The sequence below is a fragment of the Symphalangus syndactylus genome, chromosome 9 (genome assembly GCF_028878055.3).
Source record: "Symphalangus syndactylus isolate Jambi chromosome 9, NHGRI_mSymSyn1-v2.1_pri, whole genome shotgun sequence".
In the NCBI taxonomy this organism is placed as follows: Eukaryota; Metazoa; Chordata; class Mammalia; order Primates; family Hylobatidae; genus Symphalangus; species Symphalangus syndactylus.
Window position 1 is genome coordinate 50,934,584 of NC_072431.2, and position 15,449 is coordinate 50,950,032.

General features: G+C 39.0%; 1 long non-coding RNA gene across 1 annotated transcript; it reads left to right on the forward strand.

Moving 5' to 3' along the window:
* The first annotated feature begins 1,384 nt into the window (after positions 1-1,384).
* On the forward strand, positions 1,385-12,884 carry LOC134731369 (uncharacterized). Its single transcript, XR_010113591.1, has 3 exons — positions 1,385-1,472; positions 2,495-2,640; positions 12,755-12,884. It is a non-coding gene; the product is annotated as an uncharacterized lncRNA (long non-coding RNA).
* The last annotated feature ends 2,565 nt before the right edge of the window (positions 12,885-15,449 follow it).

The window sequence follows — 15,449 nt, forward strand, 5'->3', positions numbered from 1 at the left end:
TGCAGCAAATGGGTTCATCCTAGCTTTTCTGCAAACACTTGGCCAACAGCCAATTTGTAGGGAAATTTACCTGATTTTGGTTGTTTGGCTTTATGTAACAGTGAAAACTTTTAAACCATCTAGTAAAAAATAACTAGGTTCTCTTTTAAAATTAACTTGATTTGTAACCTAATACATTTTACAAAGTAATAAAACCTTGAGAAAGCCTTTTTCTGCTCTTAAGTCGAATCCTTAAAGTTTGATTAGTTTCCAACTGAAAGCTGTCGGGTTGAGCAAAACGCCTGTGCTCACAGTTTATGAGAGGTGCCATTTGGTAACCTGAAGGTGGCAGATGCAAAGGCCAAAAGTGGAGGATGGTAGCGGGGCCAGGGTCGGGGGCCCCCAGCTGCTTTTTTGATGGGCTCTTTGTCAAAATCTCTCCTCTAAGGAACGTGACTCCATGCAAGTGGCTGTAGGTCTCAGAATAAATATTTCATTAGTCATGATGGTTTTGAAAACTTAAAGCTGTGAAGGACACATTGGAATCTCTGTGATTTATGATAAAGCTGAAAGAAATTTGATCATTCCAGTCCTGCCATATGTAGCTGTGAGAAATGTGCAAATGAACTGAACTAGCAAACCCCACAGATTTTGTTTCTTGATTAAAAAAATAAAAAGTCTTAAGTCAGATCAGCTAACAGGCAATTTGAAACAGGGACTTAGCAAGGCAGCTGTTTTAGACGGAATTCCTTTCAGATGCTTCTTTCTCCCTTCCCCCTTCCATATTTTTCTTGCAAGGACTTAGAGCAGCTTATCTTCCGAAATTATTTTGGTGCTGCCTATCAGTGATTAAAAAAAAATAAAAGCCTGGCATAGTTCTGTAGGTGCATATATTACTCCTCTATCAGTTTGCTCTTTGAAGGTGCGTGTTTTACCCATCTTAGTATGCCCACCAGTCTTATTCTCTGCACATAATAATTCTTTATGTGGTGCATATAAGGCATTTAGAATAGAAGCTCAATAAAATGTACAAATGTGCTTTTGAGTATATTATTAAATTTAATTATCATAAGTATCTAGAGAGAAAGAGAAGTTAAATGACTTGCCAAACTTTACACAGGAGTTAGATGGCTAAACCAATTTGAACCCAGGGCTCCTGACTTGTATCTAGGTTCTTTTTCTGTTACAACATGTTTGACATTTCATAATAGGTACTCAGTAAATATTTATGGAATGAATGAATCCTCATTGTGATTGTCTTTGTTACCAGGCAATGCAGCTTAGTCAACAGAGCATATTTTAGAATCTAAAATTTAGATCAGCACGTCTGTTCTAAAATACAGTGATTCTTTGACTCCTGTCTTCAGTGACCCATGAACAGACCAGACTGGCCGAAAAGGAAGGAAGTGATTCATCGGGTCATTTGGACAAGGACTTCATTTCCCAATATGACAAGTCTTTCAACAGTTGCCCACAGTGATAGGAGCTTGGAGGTAATCAAGCTCAATGAACTGAATTTTCTTTTCTCTGTGGCGTAGGTTCACATTCCTTTATCCAAAACTCTTAGGTGAAAATTCAAAATATTTTAGATGTTAGAAAGGAAATACAGTGTATATTCTAAATATTCTGCATATACAGGCCTGAGGGTGCACCACACAATAAATATATTAAAATTTATACCGTGAAATAAATATTCTTAGTAGAATAAAGTCTATAAATAGCCTCACATCAGATTAAGGCAGATTTTGCCACTCAAAGAGCTTTGGAGCCAAAATTGCAAAAACATTTACAGTTTCAGAATTTTCAATTTTGGAATTGTGTATAAGAGATTGTAGACTTGAATTCTGGTGATAAGATGAGTCTCATAGAAATATAGGAAAAACTTTCTCTTGAGTGACATTTAAACATTTGGAAAGCAAACAAACGGACACACCACTTCTCTTCTCTGTCTGTGCCAATAAAATACAAAAGGCAAGAATTCTTTTCTAGATGGAAGATGTACCTGTATAATGTGCATTTCTCCACTGTCTCAATTTAAATATCCTTCCTTTATAAAGAAAAACAGTCATGTTGCACCTTTTTAATGCCTATTTGAGTAAGTCCTGTAAGTCGCAAGTTCCAGAGAAATCTACATTTCATTTTTATTGCATGTGAACCAAATATCTTACCTGACACGTGTCAAGTATATAAACACAATCTTCGGTTAAGTTTTTCTTTGTCTCTGTGCTTGTTCAGTAACCAAGGGCCTAATAAATGTTACTGGTTTTTTGGCCCAGTGCTGTCAGATTCCCTTAAGTCACGCCCAATGCAGAAAAAGATCAATGTAGAATCAGTACAAATGCTGTAGGTCGGAGCACCTATCAGTTCAACCAGGAAGAAGGGAGTGGGGTGGGATGCTGTAAAATCATTACTCTTCACAGATTCTACCTCTTGAAATCAGAATCCAAATTTCCTCCATGTCATTTTCAAAGTTCAAAGAGAGTTATTTTCTTAAATTGCACTTCATTCTTTTTAGGAACATCTGTCCCGCTGGTTTCATCTTGTGTGTAAATGAGCTACAATAGCAACAATTTCTGTCATCTTTGTCACTGATCTGGAATGAAAGTTACCAGAGAGCCTCTTGAGAAATGTGGTAGAGATAATTGTGAACCCTGCAAAAATGTGAGTCCTACATTGCATTTGTTAACCAAAAATCCTGGAAAATGGCTATTTTCCTAATATCATCTCTAATAACCAAAATGTCTCTGCATAAATCACATATATAAGGAAGGTGCTTACACTTTCTAGAGTAATAACATTAATAAGAAATCAACTTTAGGTAAGGAGTAAAATAGCTATTTATGTGGCAAGATATCTGAGATCTCAGATTATGAAAGTTAGCAAAATAAGATTAAGTCATCCAGGAAAAAGAAGAAAGAATCTACCAGTGTGTTGGTCTGTTCTCACGCTGCTATAAATAACTGCTCAAGACTGGGTAATTTATAAAGAAAAAAGTTGTCTAATTGTCTCAGTTCCACATGGCTGGGGAGGCCTCAAGAAACTTATAATCATAGCAGAAGACACCTCTTCACAGGGTGGCAGGAGAGAGAATGAGTGCCCAGCAAACGGGGAAGCCCCTTACAAAACCATCAGATCTCATGAGAACTCACTCACTATCAAGAGAACAGTATGGGGGAAATGGGGGAACCACCCCCATGGTTCAGTTGTCTCCACCTGGTCCAGCCCTTGACACTTGGGGATTATTAGAATTCAAGGTGAGATTTTGGTGGGGACACAGACCCAAATCATATCAATCAGTTATCTATTACATTTCTAGTTTGAGCTTCCTAATTCTTCTTTCAACTTTTATCCTTCTCTATAATGAGCAGCTAAAGTGATTGTTTACTATGAGAAGTTAGAGCATATTAATCCTCTACATAAAACTGTTTAGTGACTTCCCATTTCACTTTGGAAATATCCAAAATTTTTAGCGAACCCACAAGGCTCTATGAACTGGCCTGGGTCTACCTCTGAAGGTAGGCATGACCTACACCACTGTTGACCAGGCTGTCAACATACTGATCTTCCTCCAGCATTTTAAAAGTGACACTTTCTTTCTTGCAGAGCTTTTTTACATGTGCTGTCTAAAATGCCCTATTCCAACTTGCTAGCCTTCAGGTTTCAAATTAAGTATCATATCTTCAAGGAGTTTTCCCCTGGTGATATAGACTTGATTTCAGATACTTACTTGTAAAATCTGTGCCTCATAAAATCTGTGTCTATCTTTGAAAGAATCCACAAATACTTTCCATTATGTGATTATTGCTGTGATTGTGAATTCATTGCCTATTTTCCTACAAGCTTCTGGTTTCTTTCAGGCCTGAAATTGCACCTGTTTACTCTTTACTCCATTCCCAGTGCCTGGAAAAGCTCCTTGAACATGCAAAGCATCCATGAATACTTAAATGAGATGTGACTTTTATCATATATATCTTTTCTTATTGAAGAGTCCCTCACTTGTGAAGGGAGTCACTTGCCTTGTGCCTCCTGAACAGTTTTTCGTAGAGGCGGAATGAGCATAGTCACATTTCCCTAGGCAGTTGATGTGAGAACTGAAGGCAGAGGTTCATGATTCATGGCGAAAGGCCCAGATGAGGAGTGAGGTCACCCAATTCTCCAGGCTCTCTCCCCACCCACTTCAACGTTTGTCAATTCACACTTCTCATTTGTCAAATGTGATAATAATGCCTTCCCAACTCCTCATAAAATTTGAGCAGAAGTAGGGTAGGTGCAGTGGCTCGGGCCTGTAATCCTAGCACTTGGGGAGGCTGAGGCAGGCAGATCATGAGGTCAGGAGATCAAGACCATCCTGGCTAACATAATGAAATCCCATCTCTACTAAAAATACAAAAAAAAAAAAAAATTAGTCGGGCATGGCTGCGTGTGCCTGTAGTCCCAGCTACTTGGGAGGCTGAGGCAGGAGAATGGCGTGAACCCAGGGACGGAGTTTGCAGTGAGCTGAGATTGCACCACTGCACTCCAGCCTGAGTGACAGAGCGAGACTCTGTCTCAAAAGAAAAAAAAAAATTAGAAGGAGATGAAGATGAAGGTTGTGTGAAACATGCTATATAATTTAACTATAATAAATTCTTTTTAACTTCTATTTTAGGTTTGAGGGTACATATAAAGGTGTATTACATAGGTTAACATATGTCATGGGGGTTTGTTATACAGATTATTTCATCACTCAGGTGTTAAGCCCAGTACGCAATAGTATCTTTTCTGCTGCTCCCCCTCCTCTTACCCTTTCAAGTAGATCTCAGTGTCTCTTGTTTCCTTTTTTGTGTTCATGAGTTCTTATCATTTAGCTCCCACTTATAAGTGAGAACATGCAGTTTTTGTTTTGTGTTTTTGTGTTTGCTAAGGATAATAGCCTCCAGCTCCATTCATGTTCCAGCAAAAGACATGATCTTGTTCTCTTTTATGGGTGCATAATATTCCATGGTGTATATGTGCCACATTTTTTAATCCAATCTGTCATTGATGGGCATTTAGGTGAATTCCATATCTTTGCTATCATGAATAGTGCTGCAGTGAACATTCACATGCATGTGTCTTTATGGTAGAACAATTTCTATTCCTCTGGGCACATATCCAGTAATGAGATTGCTAGGTTGAATGGCAGTTCTGCTTCTATCTCCTTGAGGAATCACCATACTGTTTTCCACAATGGTTGAACCAATTTATACTCCCACCAACTGTGTATAAGTATTCCATTTTCTCTACTACCTTTCCAGCATCTGTTATTTTTTGACTTCTTAATAATAGCTATTCCGACCAGTGAGAGATGGTATCTCATTGTGGTTTTGATTTGCATTTCTCTAATGATCAGTGGTATTGAGCTTTATTCATATACTTGTTGGTCACATGTATGTCTTCTTTTGAGAAATGTCTGTTCATGTCCTTTGCCCACTTTCTAATGGGGCTGTTTTTCTCATGCTCCCACATACTTCTCTAATCTAAATCAAGGTGTACCGAAGGGAAAGAGATGTAGTTTTCCAAATACACCTCCAAATGATAAGAGTATTATAATAAATAAATAACGGAGATTCCTTGAGTTCTAGAAAACAGAAGACAACATTGATCTGAAATGCCTGGATCTGAAGAGTAGAAGTTCTTATTAGAAGAGGAAAACAGTTACACCTCAGTAGTTATGTAGGCAAAGTAGTCTGTACCAAATATATTACCATTACCTCATTAAGTAACTGCTAGCAAGATAGCACTAACCCACAAAAGCAGATGAAAACACTAAAAAATGATATTGGGGATTTAATCTGGAAGTAGACTTGATACAATTGCAGATTCAACAAAAATCTCAAACTAAAACAAGAGTATCCATGATTTTAAGGAGATAGAAAAGAAGGGGATGAAAACAATGGTTATTTATTTGCTCTTTAGAGACTTGATGTATTTATCTTGGAGTCAGAGGGAGGGAGGGATGCACATTATTTCTGATTGAACATTTTTCATCATTGCCTACTTGACCGTGGTTCAGTGCTAATGCTAGTGCTTGTGTGTGTGTGTGTGTGTGTGTGTTTTAAGAGGAGTGACATGGTACTTCAAACAAATAATCTTGCAGCCAGCAGCAGCTGTTTCTGATTTGTTTTAATAATCCATGAGAAAAATATTGAGTGTATAGTAATGCAAACAGCCAAACAATGAAATAAAAATAAGCAGAAGTAATCATTTGCTCTAAGTCCTTTCATTTTATTTGAATATACTGAGTAGGTTGAGATGTTGAAGTAACTGCCACTGTTTATGAAACAGCACATTTGTGGCACCAATCTTTAATGTGTCATACATGTTTGTTTAAATCCATTCTTGGGTTGAAGCATTTGAAGTCAATGTATACTCTTGTTATGAAGGAGATCTTTCTGCTTCACTAATTTGGCCTTACTGTTTTCATTTTTATGCTATCCTCCAATTGTTTCATTGTGTAACTCACCCAGACCTTGAGCAACAACATCAGATAAAGAGTGCATAGATGAGTTGGTACACATTAGCTTAATATCTGGTACCAGAATTCGTCTTACATTGGGAATTGTCTTTTGTCAGGAAAAACCTTTACCAGGTGCCACCCACTACCGTGTTTACCATGCTCTGGAGACACTGGTCTTCTTCCATTTTCTTGAACAGGCTACTTTCTTTCTTGTCCCAGGGCCTTTGCATGTGCTATAAATTGGGGCTAGGAGGTGAGACTATGGGGACAGGAGTTAGCACGGAAAAAAGGAAATGGAAGTGATAGATACAACACTTTAAATTAAAAATATGTGGAGAACTGTGCACTTAAGATTCATATATTTCATTCTGTTACTGATTTCCTGGGCTGCTGTAACAAATTACCACCAACTAGAAGACTTAAAACAATAGAAATTCACTCTCTCACAGGTCTGGAGGCCAGAGGTCTGAAACTATGGTGTCAGCATAAACCTGCTCTGTTTGAAGAATCTAGGGGAGGTTCCACACTGTGCTTCTTCCAGCTTCTGGCGGCTCTAGGTGTTTCTTGGCTTGTGGCCACATAAGTCTATTCTGTTCCTCTATGGTCATATTGCCTTCTCCTCTTTTGTTTCTTTTTTAAAAGAATACTTGTCATTGCATTTAGGGGCCATCTGGATAATATGGAGTAATCTATCTCAAAATCTTTAGCTTAATCACATCTGTAAAAACACTTGTCCCAAATTGGGTAACATTTATAAATCTGAGGGATTAGAACGTGATAATTTTGGATGGCCATTATTCCATTAACTTCTTCAAAGTTACTTGCAAAGTATTGAGCTGTTATGTCTTCAGTTTCTTTCAATATGCTTTTGAGAACTTCTCATATTGTAATTTTTTGTTTAAGTAGTTTTACATTGTCTTTTTTTCATAATTAGGTTAGCTAATGGATTGAAATTTTATAGACTTTTCAAGAAAATAACTCAGAAATTTGGTTACAAATTTTGTAATTGTGTTATCTCATTTTTTAATATATATTTTTATATTTATCTCATTAATTATTTCTACTTTTATTAGATTTGTTGTGGGTTTTTCCTCTATCTTTTTAATCTGAATGTTTAACTCATCTATTTGTATTATTTCTTGTTTTATTGATATTATTTTGTTTTATTGATATTATTTCATTTTATTGTATTATTTCTTCTTTATTGATGTAAGACTTTCATGTTAGGTATTTTCTTCCAAGAACCTCTCTAACCAAATCCATAGTGCTAATATGTATTTGAGTCTTTGACCCAAGAGTATTTTAAAAAAAGATTCCTCTAATTTAGAGGTAGCATGGTATTTTTGTTTATTTTTTAACTTCTACTACATTCATTTTAGTGCAATACATAGGTCTGAGATTGTTACCTTTATTGTTATTTATTTTTAGGATTTGGCAAGTTTTCTTCATGGCCAAGATTTGTGATTGTTCCATGGGTACCTGAAAATATGTTCTGCCTTCAGAGTAGAAAATCAAGTAGAAGAGACTTATTAATTATGTTATTTAGGTCTCCTATATTCTTATTTTTAAAACTTGATTAAATATAAAATGGGATGAGCACGGTGGCTCATGCCTGTAATCCCAGTACTTTGGGAGGCCGTGGTGGGCGGATCGTGAGGTCAGCAGATAGAGACCATCCTGGCTATCACGGTGAAAACCTGTCTCTACTAAAAATACAAAAAATTAGCCGGCCGTGGTGGGGGGCGCCTGTAGTCCCAGCTACTCGGGAAGCTGAGGCAGGAGAATGGCGTGAACCTGGGAGGCGGAGTTTGCAGTGAGCCGAGATCGTGTTACTGCACTCCAGCCTGGGTGACAGAGCGAGACTCCGTCTCAAAAAACAAAAAAACAAAAAAACCCATAAAATGATAGTGATATGGTTTAGATCTGTGTGTCCACCCAAATATCATGTAAATTTGTAATCATCAGTGTTGGAGGTGGGGCCTGGTGGGAGATGACTGGATTCATGGAGTGGATCCTTCATGAATGGTTTAGCATCATCCTCTTAGTGTTGATAGTAAGTGAATGAGTTATTGAGTTATCACAAGATCTGGTTGTTTAAAAGTGAGTAGCATCTCCCCCACCTCTTTCTTTTGCTTCCAGCATGTGAGACGTGCCTGCTCCTGCTTTGCCTTCTGCCGAAGCTTCTGCTTTGCTTCCTGAGGCCTCTTTCCTATACAGGCTGTGCAACTGTCAGCCAATTAAACCTCTTTTCTTCATAAATTACCCAGTCTCTCGTATTTCTTTATAGCAATATGAGAAGGAACTAATACAGATAATTCATACTGAGAAGTGGAGCATTGCTATAAAAATACCTGAAAATGAAGCAACTTTGCAACTGGGTAATGGGTAGAGTTGGAAACGTGTGAAGAGTTCAGAAGAAGACAAGGAGATGAGGCAAAGTTTGGAACATCTTAGAGACTTGTTGAATGGTTGTAACCAAGGTGCTGAAACTGATATGGACAATGAAGTTCAGGATGAGGAAGTCTTAGATGGAAATGAGAAACTTATTGGGAACTGGAGTAAAGGTCACTTTTGTTATGCTTTAGCAAAGAGCCTAGCTGTATTGTGTCCTTGCTCTAGGGATCTGTGGAACTTCTGAGAGGAATGATTTAGGGTATCTGTCAGAAGAAATTTCTAAGCAGCAAAGCATTCAAGATATGGCTTGGCTGTAACAACCTATGCTCATATGCGTGAGCAAATAAATAACCTAAAACTGGAACTTATATTTAAAAGGGAAGCAGAGCTTAGAAGTTTGGAAAATGTGCAGCCTGGCCATGCAATAGAAAATAAAAGCCCATTTTCAACTGAGGAATTCAAGCAGGCTGCAGAAATTTGCATAAATAAAAAGAAGAAGCTAAGTGCTAATAGCCAGGAAAATGGGGAAAAGGCCTCAAAGGCATTTGAGGTTTTGTGGACCAGGCCCAGGCCTTGCCTCCCTGTGCAGCCTCAGGACACTGCTCCCTGCATCCTAGACACTTCGGCCATGGCCCAAAGGGGCCCAGATACAGTTTGGGCCACTGCTTCACAGGGTGCAATCCATAAGCCTTGGTGGCTTCCATGTGTTGTTAAGCCTGTGGGTGCATAGAGTGTAAGAGTTGAGGCTTGGGAGCCTTCATCTAGATTTCAGAGGATGTATGGAAAAGCCTGGATGTCCAGGCAGAAGTCTGCTACATGGGTGGAGCCCTCATGGAGAATCTCTATTAGGAAAGTGCCTAGTGGAACTGTGAGAAGAAGGCCACCGTCTCCAGACCCCAGAATAGTAGAATAACTGGCAGCTTGCAACCTGTGCCTGAAAAAGTTTCAGACACACAATGCCAGCCCTTGAGAGCACCTGTGGGGGCTGAACCCTGCAAAGCCACAGTGGCAGAGCTGCCCAAGGCCTTGGGAGCCTACCCTTGCATCAGAGTGCCCTGGATTGGGACATGAAGCTAAAGGAGATTATTTTGGAGCTTTAAGATTTAATGACTGCCCTGCTGGGTTTAGGACTTGCATGGGGCCTGTAGCACCTTTCTTTTGGTCAATTTCTCCCTTTTGAAACAGAAGTATTTACCCAATGCTTATACCTCCATTGCATCTTGGGAGTAACTTATTTTTTATTTTACAGGCTCATAGGCAGAAGGGACTAGCCTTGTCTCAGATGAGACTTTAAACTGTGGACTTGTGAGTCTGGGCTGGAATGAGTTAAGACTTTGGGGGACTGTTGGGAAGGCATGATTGTATTTTGCAATCAGGGAAGGAGGTGAAATTTGAGAGGGGCCGGGGCAGAATGATGTGGTTTGGATCTGTGTCTCTGCCCAAATATCACGTCAAATTGTAATCCTCAGTGTTGGAGGTGGGGCCTAGTAGGAAGTGATTGGATTCATGGAGTGGAATCTTCATGAATGGTTTAGCATCATCTCTCGGTGCCGTTATTGCGCTGGAATGAGTTAAGACTTTGGGAGACTGTTGGGAAGGCATGATTGTATTTTGCAATCAGGGAAGGACATGAAATGTGGGAGGGGCCAGGGGCAGAATGATGTGGTTTTGATCTGTGTCCTTGCCCAAATATCATGTCAAATTGTAATCCTCAGTGTTGGAGGAGGGGCCTAGTAGGAGATGATTGGATTCATGGAGTGGATTCTTCGTGAATGGTTTAGCATCATCCCTTGGTGTTGTTCTTGTGATAGTGAATTATTGAGTTCTCACAAGATCTGGTTGTTTAAAAGTAAGTAGCACCTCCCTCCTCTCTCTCTTCCTCCTGCTCCCATCATGTGAGGTGTGCCTGCTCCTACTTTGCCTTCTGTCATGAGTAAAAGCTCCCTAAGGCCTCTCCAGGAGCAGAAGCCACTATGTTTCCTATATAGCCTATGGAATGAGCCAATTAAACCTCTTTTCTTTATAAATTACCCAGTCACCGGTATTTCTTTATGGCAATGTGAGAACAGGCTAATATAGATAGTGAGAGTCTCTTTCTCATAGTGTGATTCTTCCTTTTTCTTTGTGTTTCCTGTGCTATTTACTTTATGATTATTAATGCTACATTATTTGGTATATGGCTATTCCTAATTACTAAACACCATTGTAAATTTCATTCTTTACCAATATAAGTTGACTATAATTGTATCATCAAATGGCTTTTTTCCCCCTATTTACTTTTTCTTTTTCTTTTTCTTTTTTTTTTTTGAGATGGAGTCTCGCTCTGTCACCCAAGCTGGAGTGCAGTGGCGTGATCTCAGCTCACTGCAAGCTCACCTCCCGGGTTCACACCATTCTCCTGCCTCAGCCTCCCAAGTAGCTGGGACTACAGGCGCCTGCCACCATGCCTGGCTAATTTTTGTATTTTAATAGAGATGGAGTTTCATTGTGTTAGCCAAGGTGGTCTCGAACTCCTGACCTCATTATCCACCCACCTCAGCCTCCCAAAGTGCTGGGATTATAGGTGTGAGCCACCGTGTGCAGCCCCTATTTACTTTTTCTAATACTAAGGTTGTAACCCTTGGTTTCCTAATTGTTTGCTTGCATTTTTCTCACATGCATTTTCCCATATTTTAATTTATAACTTTTCTTATTTTGTTTTTTTGTTTTAAGTATCTGTTGTATAAAGCCTACAATTAAATTTAGCTTTACAATTTCCAAAAAAAAATCTTTTTTTGGGATTTTGAATAGGCAAATTTGTCCATTAATACATTTATTAATGTGAAAATAATGTTTGATCTTAGAAGTATGTAATATTCTACACCACCTTCATCTCAGTTTTTATTCTTACTTTGTATGGTTTTCTATAAGATCTGTATTTTCTTTGCTTTGTGGCTATCTTAATTCTTACGACTTAAAAGGTTTTCATATTTGTTCTGTATGATTGCCATTATACAATGTCCTTAATCCTCTATTTCTTTTGAAAGACTGTTAATTCCTAACTATGAGCAATGACAAAATACATATTGTTCCATTTCTCATTCTTTTCCCTGGCACCATCCAATTTTTGGATGATTATGTGTTTTGTCCTAATATTTGCCTTTCTGTCTTTATCCTTCATCTTTTGTGACTTAACTGTGCAGACTAAAATAACGTTGTAGCTCCACCTCTCATAGGTTGAGAGTTGCCCCTGGTAGCTTAGCTTTCACTGCAAAGCTCCCCTGCACTCGCTTTCTGAGCTGACTAGGCTGCCCTGACTTTGATGAAAGCCCTGCGGCAGAAGAGCAAAAAGCCTACATGGAACTGTCCACACAACTGCACAGGATTCAGAAGTGGGTCCAGGGATGTAATGTGAGCACCAAAAGCATCTGTTCCAGTATCCACAGAAGAATGAGTGTTAATTCATGCAGCATCAGTTGGTCGTTGATATCATGCTTGAGCCTCAGGTTGCATCACCTCTATGATACCAGCAAGTGTGGGAAAGGCTGTGAAGAAGCCTGTTCAGTTCACACAGTCTATCTTTTGGGCTTATCTTCTCTTTTGTGTTCTGAGCAACAGCTACTGTTCTTGCTGTTCTTGTTCCCATGAGAACAAACACAGGCCATGTGACTTATGAAGGTACACACTAGTTAGGGCCTGATCAGGCTTCTGTTGGAGATAGACACTAAAACTAGATGCAGTCAATAAAAACACAGGTCAAAAGTATTACAACTATGGTTGCCAAAGTAGCTGGTCAATAACAGCTTTCATAAATCAGGTTGTTAAAAATGGATTTCTCTGTGTCTCTTCCTGGCCTAAAATACACAAGATGAAACAGATCAATTTATTAAATTGCTTAGATACGTCTGTTTTTCTAAATTCCAGTTACTAAGTGCGTGCGCTTTTGGGCCTCACATCTGGATTAAAATCTTGCCTTTGCCACATACTGACCATGTGAACTTGGGTGAGTTACTGAACCTTTCTGGGACTCAGTTTCTTCATCTGTTAAAATGAGGTAATAATAGTACTTACTTCATGGTGTTGACAGGTAGATTTTTAAAATCATTTTAAAAATGATACATGTAAAGTGTTTTAAACAGTGCCTGGTCCATAGTAAACACTGTACAACTGTTATCTCTAATCATTATTATTGTTGTTAATATACTCCCACTATTAGGTGAAGGGTCCCTTCTTGTGTGTGTCTATAATGCCTTTATAAAACTGATCTTACGGTGGCTCGGTGGTTCATGCCTGTAATCCCAGCACTTTGGGAGGCCAAGGCGGGCAGATCACAAGGTCAAAAGATTGAGACCATCCTGGCCAACATGGTGAAACCCTGTCTCTACTAAAAATACAAAAATTAGCCAGGTGTGGTGGCACGTGCCTGTAGTCCCAGCTACTCGGGAGGCTGAGGCAGGAGAATCACTTGAACCTGGGAGGCAGAGGTTGCAGTGAGCCGAAATCGTGTCACTGCACTCCAGCCTGGCAGCAGAGTGAGACTCTGTCTTTAAAACAAACAAAACAAAACAAAACAAAACAAAAAAACTGATCTTACTTACAGTTACTTATGCAGTGTGCATCTTACCTACTAGACTGCACACTGTGAAAACAGGGATCCTGTTTATCTAATCCACAGTTTTTTCTAGCTCCTGGTAAATAATGTGGAGCATGGTATGGTTTGATAAATATTTTGTTGCTTAAAAGGGTGAATTACTCAGTGAATCATTCAATCAATCCTCCTCATTTAGCTCCCGTATGTGCCAATTTTCTGAGGTAAAGCATATATTTTGAACTCTCTCACTCATTATAGAGAAGCACTATTCTGATATAAGCTTTGAACATACCTCTTAAAACTATATTTATATTTCCCCTTCAGTGATAAAATATAGATCAGACTGATAGATCAACCTAACCCGTAACTCTTCTCCCTAACCACCGTACACAGATTGACTTAAATTACTCAGATACATGATATTTTTTTCCAGTGGATTATATAGACCCTATGGTGTGACCATTCAGGCATAATCTTAAAAAAATTCTCAGTCCTGACCCCCACCCCATCCTATTCCTGTTACCCTGGAAAATAGTCATCAATACCTCTGCTGCCATATGGGATAAAAATGGGTTAATTTCTAAACTGTCTGATGTAGGTAATTACCTTTTCGTCTTTCACTCTTTTTAAATTGTATGCCCCCAAAGCTAGAATTGATAAGCTTCAAAGTGAATGGAGAGAAACTGACCCCAAAATTGCTGATTTCCAAGCAGTCTGAGGTGGTTCAAGAGTGTAGGATCTGGATGGGGGAGCTAAATGAACAGGATTGATTGACTGATTCAGTGATTATTCATTCATTTATGCAACAAAGTATTTATCAAACCAGCTTCGGGTGACATAAAATTGTCCTTTGTCAGGGGCCTGAGATTTCTTCTAACATGGAAACACTGCATTCCACTGACACATTAGGAATACTCATTGGCTGGGCATGCCTGGTACAAAACCATGAAGAGGAGCAAAAGCGGAAGGGAACTAACGTTAATTAACCCCCAGTTGTGTCAGATGCATCATCTTATTTAATCCTCACCGCTATGAATCCTATAATTAAACCTCTTTTTGATGGGAGGAAACCGAGATTCAGAGAGTTGATGCAACTTACTCAGGGTCCAGATAGAAAGAAACAGCTGATCGTTGATTATTTTGATTATTTGTCATTGCTGATAACTAACATTGGCTCACTCAGAGTCTCAACTGCCTAATTAAGTGGGTCCAGGGATGTGATGTGAGCACCAAAAGCATCTCCCCACTCCCATCTTCCCCTCAATTGTATGAGATCTCACATTGCAGGGAACACCTCTTTTGCTGCGTCTATTGCTTCTTAAACCCTACCCACCCCCAGACATTGGTTTTTCTGTCAAACAACCCCTGTTTACATGGAGTTTCCCTATCTTTGTCCCACTCTGGGGACTGCTCAGGTAGAAAGTGATTTACAGAAAGTAATTAACAGCATGTTTTGTGTTTGCATTTTAATTGGTGCTTAGATTCCAGTATATACAATCTATTATTTTCTTGACTTGATTACTTTCTTCCTGAGTTCTTCAAATTCTATTTTTACTTCTCCATCTCCCTTGCTGACTCCTGCCCTCAAAGACCTGCCCTTATCCTCTTTTGTGAGCTACACAATGTTCTCTTCTTAACTAAAGTCACACCTTTACAACTTTCAGTATCATTTCTACTCACATGAATCAGATATCTATTTCTGACCTCTCTGTTGAGCCCAAGATTTGCATTTCCAACACCCAGTTGGACATCCAATAGATGTTTGCTCAGGTTTGGACATGTTGATTCTGATGCAGGCCTAATGTCTATTAGAAGACTTCCATTCATGTCTGTATTTATCTGTTAATCTCTAAATGGATGCCAAGCTAATGCTTCAAAATCAACAAGCCCAGATTTCTCCTTGCTCCCTGGTTTGATGAATGTTATCACTTAGCCACCTAAACTTAAAACCTAGTTACCTTTGTCTTGCTGTCTTCCCTGAACACCCAAGTGAGTTGGGTCACCAGATTTTGTGGTCTTTACTCAATC